Here is an 11,661-nt window from a genome sequence, read left to right as displayed (position 1 = left end):
TTGGACTATGCGCATAAACCTTGCCTGCGGTATATAAACGAACATGGAACAAGACATTTATTAATCTGTGTTAATGTTAGTTATTAAAAAGACAATCGTTCAGTGTCTGTTCATGTGTTTGTTGCTGTTATGTGACGTAGCGGTGTCTGACTAGGGGCGAGACATGGGCTGATGACGTCATCGTTTCAGAAAAAATACGGATTCGCTGTCCACACGAAAACGCAAGGGCGGAGTTTTCAGATTTATCCACTCTGGGACCCGGTTTAAAAAAATATCGGTTTCACTCTCCCAAAACACCGGATCCGTCTGGATGAAACGTCAATACGATACAAAATGTATGCTATACAGCTAAACGCATCTCCGTGTGGACGGGGCCTTAAGTCTCCAAAGAGATATTCTTTATAGAAGTTAAGAGTCAACCACGCCTACCTAAAAGGGCTTGTAACTCGTTCTAACACGCCCCCACATGTCTACATCACTGTGTGGGAAGATTTGCATAACACCGCCCAAATGTTCACGCAAAGAAAGAAGGTGCAACTGTGATTCTCGATTACAAAATTCATTTTAGTCATTTATTCTAAGATCGAAAATGTAAAAATAATTGCATAAAATACTAAAAACGTATTTTTATAATGTATTTTTATGAATGTATTTTGTAAATCATTTGACTAAATTACCATGTTAAATTGACAGACCTAATTTAACCATTTGATCAATGATCAGGGGTAAAACTAAACCGCAGTGTCCCTCCATCTCTGGTTCTTTTCAGGATCTTGGTAAACATGGACGACAACATCGTCAAGCACTACTCCAACGAGGACACCTTCCAGATCCAGATTGAGGAAATGGGAGGAATGTTTAAGCTCACGCTGACAGAGATTTGAAGATCCTACAGACTGGTTTACACCAGGCTTCCTGATCTATTAGGACACAACAGATCCCTCAGCAACTCACTGTCATCTTTTAGCATAGTCTAATGAACAGTTGTGGGGTGACCTAATACAGTATATGAGCCTTAAGTACTTTGTGAATTGAGAGTGAAATAATAGAATCGCTCTGATTAATAGCCCTGAGCAGTATTTAGTGAGTACAGTATATTATCTCTTGCTCAGCAACTCTATGAGATGCAGTGTCATAAGCACTGTGTGTACAGTATGTGTGTAACTTTTATTCCCTAGAAAAAAGTCAACATCAATCTAAATTCAACTTTAGACTTCCCCAAAGTCTGTCATTCCTTATATGAACAAATAAGGTCCATACAACAGAGCATCTGATAAATCCTTCAGAAGGCATTTTCAAAATGTGATCCTTAGAGAATCGGTATAAACTTTCTTTGTTTTAACTAAATAACACTAGAGATTTATAAGCACATTATTTTGTATTGGTATGAACTGTGATTTTGTTGAATTTGCAATCAGTGCTAATGTAATTCATGATTGCCAAAGTTACAATATCAGGAAGTGCATGCAAGTATCTTTGAAGACAATCAAATAAATAGTTACATTTTGTTTATTTGGTTACACAGTAACCATTATATGACGCCCCATAAACGAATGTTATTTTGATTCTGCTGACCTCAGTGCACATGCTAAAACTATAATTCATATTTCACTTCTGATTATGCATTCCCCTTTCTAAAAAAATGTTGTTTCTGATTAAATGTACAGCTTTTGATTCATTTTTCTAAATGTAACTGATACACTCTTTGTATCATTTCTTTTGTATATATTTATTAACACTGGGATGGGACTGTTAACAAAGTTTTCTATACGATTTTAAATTTTTACATGGAATCATTCAAAATGATCTATTTATGCAAATGGGAATATTTGTAGTTTGTTGTTAATGTCTGATTTGGATTTAATGTGCATATTTAAGTGTTCTTATACACACAGATATTGTTTTCCTTTACTTCTTAACTATTAGTCAGACATGTTTCCTTTTTGTATCAGATACACATCTGAAGCTCCAATAAAAGCCACTTGGGCCCTTGTATTTTATTTGGCTGTCTGTGTGTCCTGTGGCTTTCAGCTAGCTGTATCCAAAAGAGTTGTCATGGAAACAGGCTGTGCTCCAATAGCCCATCTGTCTGGTGGACAGGAAGTGGGCGGCTAAATAGAGAGTCTCTCAGATCAGTGGCCTCAAATACCCCCTCAGCCTCAGTTCCCCTCTTTTAAGTTCCTTCATGGAGGGAAAAACATCACTCTTCACCAGGAAGGAGGGAGATAGTTGTTTTATTTTATATTTTTATTCCACTTTTTTTTTTTAAATATTTATTTATATCAATATTTTTTCTTTCAATTATGTTCCATATATATTTTTGTATGTATTCTTTTGTACAAAATAATATTTTAATCTTTTTTATTATTTTATGAATTCACAGTATTTCTATCCATTGATTGATTGATTTATTGTAAATATATATTTTTCTGTATTTTAGAATTCCTGCAGCACGCACACACACAAAAAGAATGCCAAAAAATATATATATATTAAAAACAATTTTTTAAAGAGTCCAAGTGGTAAGTGAACTGTTTCTGTGCATGCTAAGCTCTAGAAGTGTAAGTGTGAGAAAAAAATGAGTTAATCTTCATCATGAGCCTCTTCATGAGAGGGCTTCACCATAATGAGACCATAATGAGAGATCTGGTTAGATTTTACTCAGGGACGTTTAGTCACAACAATGCAGTGAGCCATCTGCTTTGTGTTTTACACCTCCATCTCTCTTCCACAATTTTCCATGAACCACCTCTGTCCTCATGCAACATATTGGCTACAACCAATAACCTCCTAGTTGAATTCTCATTGTTTACAGCAGCCAGTAACATGAACCTTCAGAAATCATTCTAATATGCTGATTTGAAAACAGTTGCTGTTCATTTCTGTGATACTTTTTTACTTTTTTTTTTGTCGCAGCATGTTCATAGGTTGGCACTAAAACATCTCATAAAGTACTAGATTTGGCTACACATACTCTAACATTTTTGGCAATATCTGTATCCGGCCATATAAAGGATAATATTGTCCTTATAAAGTCCATATAATGTATTTCACTGACTATTTGAAAAAAATACAGCCCCTAGCAATGTAAATGAATAAGGCTACGTCCACACGAAGCCGGAGCTTTCCCTATCCGATCTTTTTTTTCTCCTCGTCTCAAGAAATATCTGCGTCCACACGAAACCGACAAAAAACTATGTAGTATACATGCCAGACCAGCATGTGGCGTTGTAATTCTGCCACAGAGATACACTAAAAACGGAGAAGACTTGGACTATGCGCATAAACCTTGCCTGCGGTATATAAACGAACATGGAACAAGACATTTATTAATCTGTGTTAATGTTAGTTATTAAAAAGACAATCGTTCAGTGTCTGTTCATGTGTTTGTTGCTGTTATGTGACGTAGCGGTGTCTGACTAGGGGCGAGACATGGGCTGATGACGTCATCGTTTCAGAAAAAATACGGATTCGCTGTCCACACGAAAACGCAAGGGCGGAGTTTTCAGATTTATCCACTCTGGGACCCGGTTTAAAAAAATATCGGTTTCACTCTCCCAAAACACCGGATCCGTCTGGATGAAACGTCAATACGATACAAAATGTATGCTATACAGCTAAACGCATCTCCGTGTGGACGGGGCCTTAAGTCTCCAAAGAGATATTCTTTATAGAAGTTAAGAGTCAACCACGCCTACCTAAAAGGGCTTGTAACTCGTTCTAACACGCCCCCACATGTCTACATCACTGTGTGGGAAGATTTGCATAACACGAAGGTCCAACTGTGATTCTCGCTGTAGTATTGTTGCCGCCGCCGCCATGTCATGGAGACGCTGTGTGTTTCGTTGTGAAAGCGAAACTACTTTGTTTGGTCTTCCAAAAGAGGACACAACTAGAAATCAGTGGTTAAGTTGTATTTACAACACTGTTCCAGAACAGTTCAACCCAAATATTCAGATGTGTGCAGTGCATTTTATGGAGGACGAGGACTGTTTCCAGAAACTGAAGACTAGCCTACAATGCCGGTGTCTGTTTCTATTATGAATGTATTTTGTAAATCATTTGACTAAATTACCATGTTAAATTGACAGACCTAATTTAACCATTTGATCAATGATCAGGGGTAAAACTAAACCGCAGTGTCCCTCCATCTCTGGTTCTTTTCAGGATCTTGGTAAACATGGACGACAACATCGTCAAGCACTACTCCAACGAGGACACCTTCCAGATCCAGATTGAGGAAATGGGAGGAATGTTTAAGCTCACGCTGACAGAGATTTGAAGATCCTACAGACTGGTTTACACCAGGCTTCCTGATCTATTAGGACACAACAGATCCCTCAGCAACTCACTGTCATCTTTTAGCATAGTCTAATGAACAGTTGTGGGGTGACCTAATACAGTATATGAGCCTTAAGTACTTTGTGAATTGAGAGTGAAATAATAGAATCGCTCTGATTAATAGCCCTGAGCAGTATTTAGTGAGTACAGTATATTATCTCTTGCTCAGCAACTCTATGAGATGCAGTGTCATAAGCACTGTGTGTACAGTATGTGTGTAACTTTTATTCCCTAGAAAAAAGTCAACATCAATCTAAATTCAACTTTAGACTTCCCCAAAGTCTGTCATTCCTTATATGAACAAATAAGGTCCATACAACAGAGCATCTGATAAATCCTTCAGAAGGCATTTTCAAAATGTGATCCTTAGAGAATCGGTATAAACTTTCTTTGTTTTAACTAAATAACACTAGAGATTTATAAGCACATTATTTTGTATTGGTATGAACTGTGATTTTGTTGAATTTGCAATCAGTGCTAATGTAATTCATGATTGCCAAAGTTACAATATCAGGAAGTGCATGCAAGTATCTTTGAAGACAATCAAATAAATAGTTACATTTTGTTTATTTGGTTACACAGTAACCATTATATGACGCCCCATAAACGAATGTTATTTTGATTCTGCTGACCTCAGTGCACATGCTAAAACTATAATTCATATTTCACTTCTGATTATGCATTCCCCTTTCTAAAAAAATGTTGTTTCTGATTAAATGTACAGCTTTTGATTCATTTTTCTAAATGTAACTGATACACTCTTTGTATCATTTCTTTTGTATATATTTATTAACACTGGGATGGGACTGTTAACAAAGTTTTCTATACGATTTTAAATTTTTACATGGAATCATTCAAAATGATCTATTTATGCAAATGGGAATATTTGTAGTTTGTTGTTAATGTCTGATTTGGATTTAATGTGCATATTTAAGTGTTCTTATACACACAGATATTGTTTTCCTTTACTTCTTAACTATTAGTCAGACATGTTTCCTTTTTGTATCAGATACACATCTGAAGCTCCAATAAAAGCCACTTGGGCCCTTGTATTTTATTTGGCTGTCTGTGTGTCCTGTGGCTTTCAGCTAGCTGTATCCAAAAGAGTTGTCATGGAAACAGGCTGTGCTCCAATAGCCCATCTGTCTGGTGGACAGGAAGTGGGCGGCTAAATAGAGAGTCTCTCAGATCAGTGGCCTCAAATACCCCCTCAGCCTCAGTTCCCCTCTTTTAAGTTCCTTCATGGAGGGAAAAACATCACTCTTCACCAGGAAGGAGGGAGATAGTTGTTTTATTTTATATTTTTATTCCACTTTTTTTTTTTAAATATTTATTTATATCAATATTTTTTCTTTCAATTATGTTCCATATATATTTTTGTATGTATTCTTTTGTACAAAATAATATTTTAATCTTTTTTATTATTTTATGAATTCACAGTATTTCTATCCATTGATTGATTGATTTATTGTAAATATATATTTTTCTGTATTTTAGAATTCCTGCAGCACGCACACACACAAAAAGAATGCCAAAAAATATATATATATTAAAAACAATTTTTTAAAGAGTCCAAGTGGTAAGTGAACTGTTTCTGTGCATGCTAAGCTCTAGAAGTGTAAGTGTGAGAAAAAAATGAGTTAATCTTCATCATGAGCCTCTTCATGAGAGGGCTTCACCATAATGAGACCATAATGAGAGATCTGGTTAGATTTTACTCAGGGACGTTTAGTCACAACAATGCAGTGAGCCATCTGCTTTGTGTTTTACACCTCCATCTCTCTTCCACAATTTTCCATGAACCACCTCTGTCCTCATGCAACATATTGGCTACAACCAATAACCTCCTAGTTGAATTCTCATTGTTTACAGCAGCCAGTAACATGAACCTTCAGAAATCATTCTAATATGCTGATTTGAAAACAGTTGCTGTTCATTTCTGTGGAAACGTGATACTTTTTTTTTTGTCGCAGCATGTTCATAGGTTGGCACTAAAACATCTCATAAAGTACTAGATTTGGCTTCATCCTTACACATACTCAATAATAAATTTAAGAAGGATAAGTGCTTTTTTATAGCATTTATATAAGCTCAAGGCTTTCTAGTGCAGACAGAGCTAAATAAATCCATAAAGATAGTTTTATTTGTTGTTGTAATACTTGATGAACTATAGGCTACTTTGACCCGTAGGAAGTTTGACACACTTAAAATGTTAAAGGGGTCCACACGAAGCCAGAGCTTTTCCTATCCAATCTTTTTTTTCCCCTCGTCTCAAGAAATATCTGCGTCCACACGAAACCGACAAAAAACTATGTAGTATACATGCCAGACCAGCATGTGGCGTTGTAATTCTGCCACAGAGATACACTAAAAACGGAGAAGACTTGGACTATGCGCATAAACCTTGCCTGCGGTATATAAACGAACATGGAACAAGACATTTATTAATCTGTGTTAATGTTAGTTATTAAAAAGACAATCGTTCAGTGTCTGTTCATGTGTTTGTTGCTGTTATGTGACGTAGCGGTGTCTGACTAGGGGCGAGACATGGGCTGATGACGTCATCGTTTCAGAAAAAATACGGATTCGCTGTCCACACGAAAACGCAAGGGCGGAGTTTTCAGATTTATCCACTCTGGGACCCGGTTTAAAAAAATATCGGTTTCACTCTCCCAAAACACCGGATCCGTCTGGATGAAACGTCAATACGATACAAAATGTATGCTATACAGCTAAACGCATCTCCGTGTGGACGGGGCCTTAAGTCTCCAAAGAGATATTCTTTATAGAAGTTAAGAGTCAACCACGCCTACCTAAAAGGGCTTGTAACTCGTTCTAACACGCCCCCACATGTCTACATCACTGTGTGGGAAGATTTGCATAACACCGCCCAAATGTTCACGCAAAGAAAGAAGGTGCAACTGTGATTCTCGCTGTAGTATTGTTGCCGCCGCCGCCATGTCATGGAGACGCTGTGTGTTTCGTTGTGAAAGCGAAACTACTTTGTTTGGTCTTCCAAAAGAGGACACAACTAGAAATCAGTGGTTAAGTTGTATTTACAACACTGTTCCAGAACAGTTCAACCCAAATATTCAGATGTGTGCAGTGCATTTTATGGAGGACGAGGACTGTTTCCAGAAACTGAAGACTAGCCTACAATGCCGGTGTCTGTTTCTATAAAGTGGGGCAATTCCAACTTTGCAAGGACACTCTGGTGCTTCTGACTCACAGCCTGTAAGTACGTTTTCATATTTAAAGAATTTGCCACTGATGATTCCAACGCGAGTTTTGAGCAGTGTAGAGTAGCGCTTGTTGTTTGTCGTTTCTCCGCTCACAAATGCAGACATGGTTTTATGTTTACGCAGCGCGATACGCAATGCAACGCGTAAAAAGACAGTATAAGTCATTATAATCAGTAATTATATTTTTACTATTTTACTATCATATCAATTACTGGATGCAACAAATGCCTCGTTTATAATGGGCTTTATTGATTTTGTCTCGTCGCACCGGGACACATCACAGTATGGTAAGGGGCGTAACATTTCCGTCACACGCTTGAGGTATTCGGTCAATCACAACGCACTGGATAGCTGGCCAATCAGAGCACACCTCGCTTTTCAGACCGATGAGCTTTGTAAAAATCGATGCGTTTCAGAAAGGCAGGGCATAGTGGAGAAACAATAATGTGCATTATGTGGAAACTAATGTTTTTTTAACCTTAAACCACATAAACACATTTCATTGCACCAAATACACAAAATAATGTTCGTTTTAGCAACGTCATATGACCCCTTTAAAATATAGTTCAGGAGGGGTATTAAGTAGACTGTTCTTCCTGTGTGTGTCTGCACGCACACAAAAAAAATACATTATGCTGTTTGCAAACATTCTTGTCCTAATCCATTCTCATTCACAGCACTTGTTTGTACTCAAGTGGGCAAAATTCTGAAAGGCCTGCAATAAAAAAAGCCCTGCCGTGACAGAGAATCTGTGGAGAGATTCTGAGTTTTTTCATTCCCTCTCTTCCTGTCAGTGGTTACTCTTTACTTGAAACCATACCTCTAAACACCTTATTTTGAGCTATAATGGCTGAACTCGGCCAAAGAACACAAAGACAGCATGTGGAGAAACAATATAGGCTCATCCTGGCCCTATCCGCAGCTGTGACTGTTTAGGCCCTGAGGACTGTGCCATGGCTCTGAGTCAGCACACCTCAATACTCAGCACAGACATACCCTTCACTAGCCCGCTCGCTCTGACTGCTGACTGACAGGGCAACAGTCTTTCGTTCCTATTGCTCTAGACCTTTTGGTAAAACTGTGTAAACAGACACTACCATTGTTCATCTTGGCCTATATTCTTCAAACGCATAGGAAGCAGACGTTGGGTTATTTATAGTTCACTACAACGGTTGAAGTATGTCTCGCTCAAATTTGGTTTCCCCGACTTGGCCATCAGCCTGCTCTAAACTGACAGAAGCCTATATATGGCCCATAACAAAACACTAAATATCTAGCACACACCTTGAGTAAAACATTTTAAAATAAATTATTATAACTTTAATATACACTATCTATCTATCTATCTATCTATCTATCTATCTATCTATCTATCTATCTATCTATCTATCTATCTATCTATCAAAAGAAATACATTTGATAAAATATTAAAAATTAATTTTAAGCAAGGATGCATTAAATTGATTAAAAGTGACAGTAGTCATAGTAGTCATGTTACAAGATTTATATTTCAAATAAATTAAACAACATTCAACATTGCTAATAATAGGAAATGTTTCTTGCAAATCAGCATAAATCAGAATGATTTCTAAAGGATCATGTGAAAATGAAGACTGGAGTAATGATGCTGAAAATTCAGCTTTGCCATTACAGTAATAAATCACATACATTATATTTGAATAGAAACTCTTATTTTACATTGCTACATTATTACAGTTTTTACTGTATTTCTAATCAAATAAATGCAGCCTTGGTGAGCATCAGAAATATCTTTCAAAAATATATTTTTAAATCATACCGATTCCAAGCTTTTGAACAATAGTTTATATAATACATTTATGTGTATTAATACAATACAACAGCTTTGTATCAGTCACATCTTATGTGCTTTATTTACCACAAATGCAGTAAATTAAGCTGAATAAAAAAAAACATCTTTCAGTAAGATGGTGTGCAATGACTGCTGGGTAAAGATACTGTATGTCATGTGCACTTGTTCCCTATGCCTTACACATATATATGCTCCCTGTGATTTGGAATCTCACTAAAGATGCCTCATGACTTTGGAAGGTACAAAGGGCTTTTCCCCCATCAACATTATACTCATGTCATAATTCCAAGATATTTTTTTATTTGTATTATTGTTTTGCTTTCAAATAGTTTGGCATCTTATGATTGATCACTTGTAGTTCTAGCAATGCTGTTTTTTGTGTTTTTAATTTTAGGAAACTAATTAATATCAGAGTGACCTCAAATCCTGTGGCTGGGTACTTCAAGCAAGCTTGTTTGCACTCTGTTTGTGACATTGACAGAGAAACTCTTTACCATTTAACTTTCAAATCTAAAACAACACAAACTATCACAGTAACGAATCAATGTAGCCAAAACAAAAAAATGTCCTGTAGGTGTCATTCCTTTCCACCTGTTGTTTATGGTTTTGTGGATTTTATTATTATTTTTCATTGGAGGTGGAGATTGTTTGCTATTGCCTTTGTGCCTTTGTTTTTTAAATACACAAACATTGGTCTTAACCAAACTCATCTGAAGCTCTGAAAACAAACGTGAAGAACTAGAACATTTTTTTGCACATTTGTATGTACCATGTACACCTTTTCATTCAAATGTATATGTTTTAGACTTTTGTGCACAAGACTACAGATTCAAATCCTGAATCAAACACTAAAATGGTTCATATTCTTAGCTTCATTTGCTTTGTGTGTTCGAAATCACACAATCACAAACTTCTGAACATGTATATTTCATCACATTTATATAAAAGTATAAAAGAACACCACGTTTCAAGTATCCTCAATAACATATTGTTTGTGAGGTAAGTCTGTGGAACATCTGTGACAAGCTCAGGCATATCTGCATTATTTTCATAATATGACTCAGACACAAAGATGATTTAAGATGTTACTATGAATGTGATTAAAGGTACATTTGAAAATGTGTCTTACAAGCTATTTCATGTGGAATTACAGAAGATTGTTTACTGACTTAGGCTGACCTTGCCCATCTGTTTTGTTTACATATGTCTTACTTTGTCTTTATAGTTTATATCGACATTTTAGGACAGCAGAAAGTGTCTGTTGTATAACTTCTGCACACAATGACAAAGCAGATCTTAATAACTTTGAGCTCACAAAACAAATCATAAACACGAAATGAGTAGTTGATGATGCATTTAAAAACCTCCATCTATCAGAAATCTACTGAGAGCACAAAAAGATGATGTCTGAAGATTAAAATCATAAAAAGAAAAAAACACTATTCATAACTTACATATCTAGCAAAGGGAAAATACTGGAAAGTACAGTGACGAACCATGCATCAGATGATCAGTATAGCCTGGAAGGCTGTGAATGAGACTTAATTTGACCACTGACAGGTTTGTCTGGTTGATCAGGACTCAATTAATTATGCTCATGGGCTTTAATCACATGCTCCCCCGAAAAATAAATAAATAAATAAAATAATAATAAAGGACTCTGCATTATACAAGTGGTTTGAAAAATTTATATATATATATATATATGTATAATTTTTGTTCTTATTTTGTTCGTATTATCCAAAATATATAATAAAGAAGGCTACCATTACGCTCACAACTTCTTGACAACTTCACAAAATCTGTACCATTTTATATATATATATATATATATATTGTATAATAAATATATATTGTGTATAAAATGTATAATGCATCTATGTTACATGCCATAAATTTAATTTTAAAGTATAACTTGCTTTGCCATTGTAACCATATACAGGTCACGTACAAGTCTCTACACATGACTTTGTCAAATGTGCCTCACATACCACAAAACAGGATCTGTTTTAAAACAAAAATTACGTTCTGTTCCAAACGTTGCCCTTTCACCCAGATACACACCCACTGTAGTGAAGCAAGTGAGGAGTTTCTGTTGATCAGCCTGTTGTTGAGATCTACGTGCATCTGAATTGCCCATAAGTGCTGCCAAAACACACACACACACACACACACACACACACACACACACACACACACACACACACACACACACACACACACCAAATATATTAAAGACAGCGGCTC

This window comes from Sinocyclocheilus grahami, unplaced genomic scaffold (assembly GCF_001515645.1).
Source record: "Sinocyclocheilus grahami isolate Dianchi unplaced genomic scaffold, SAMN03320097.WGS_v1.1 scaffold158.1, whole genome shotgun sequence".
NCBI lineage: Eukaryota > Metazoa > Chordata > Actinopteri > Cypriniformes > Cyprinidae > Sinocyclocheilus > Sinocyclocheilus grahami.
The sequence above is the reverse complement of the archived record's forward strand: the minus strand, read 5'-3'. Positions refer to the sequence as shown.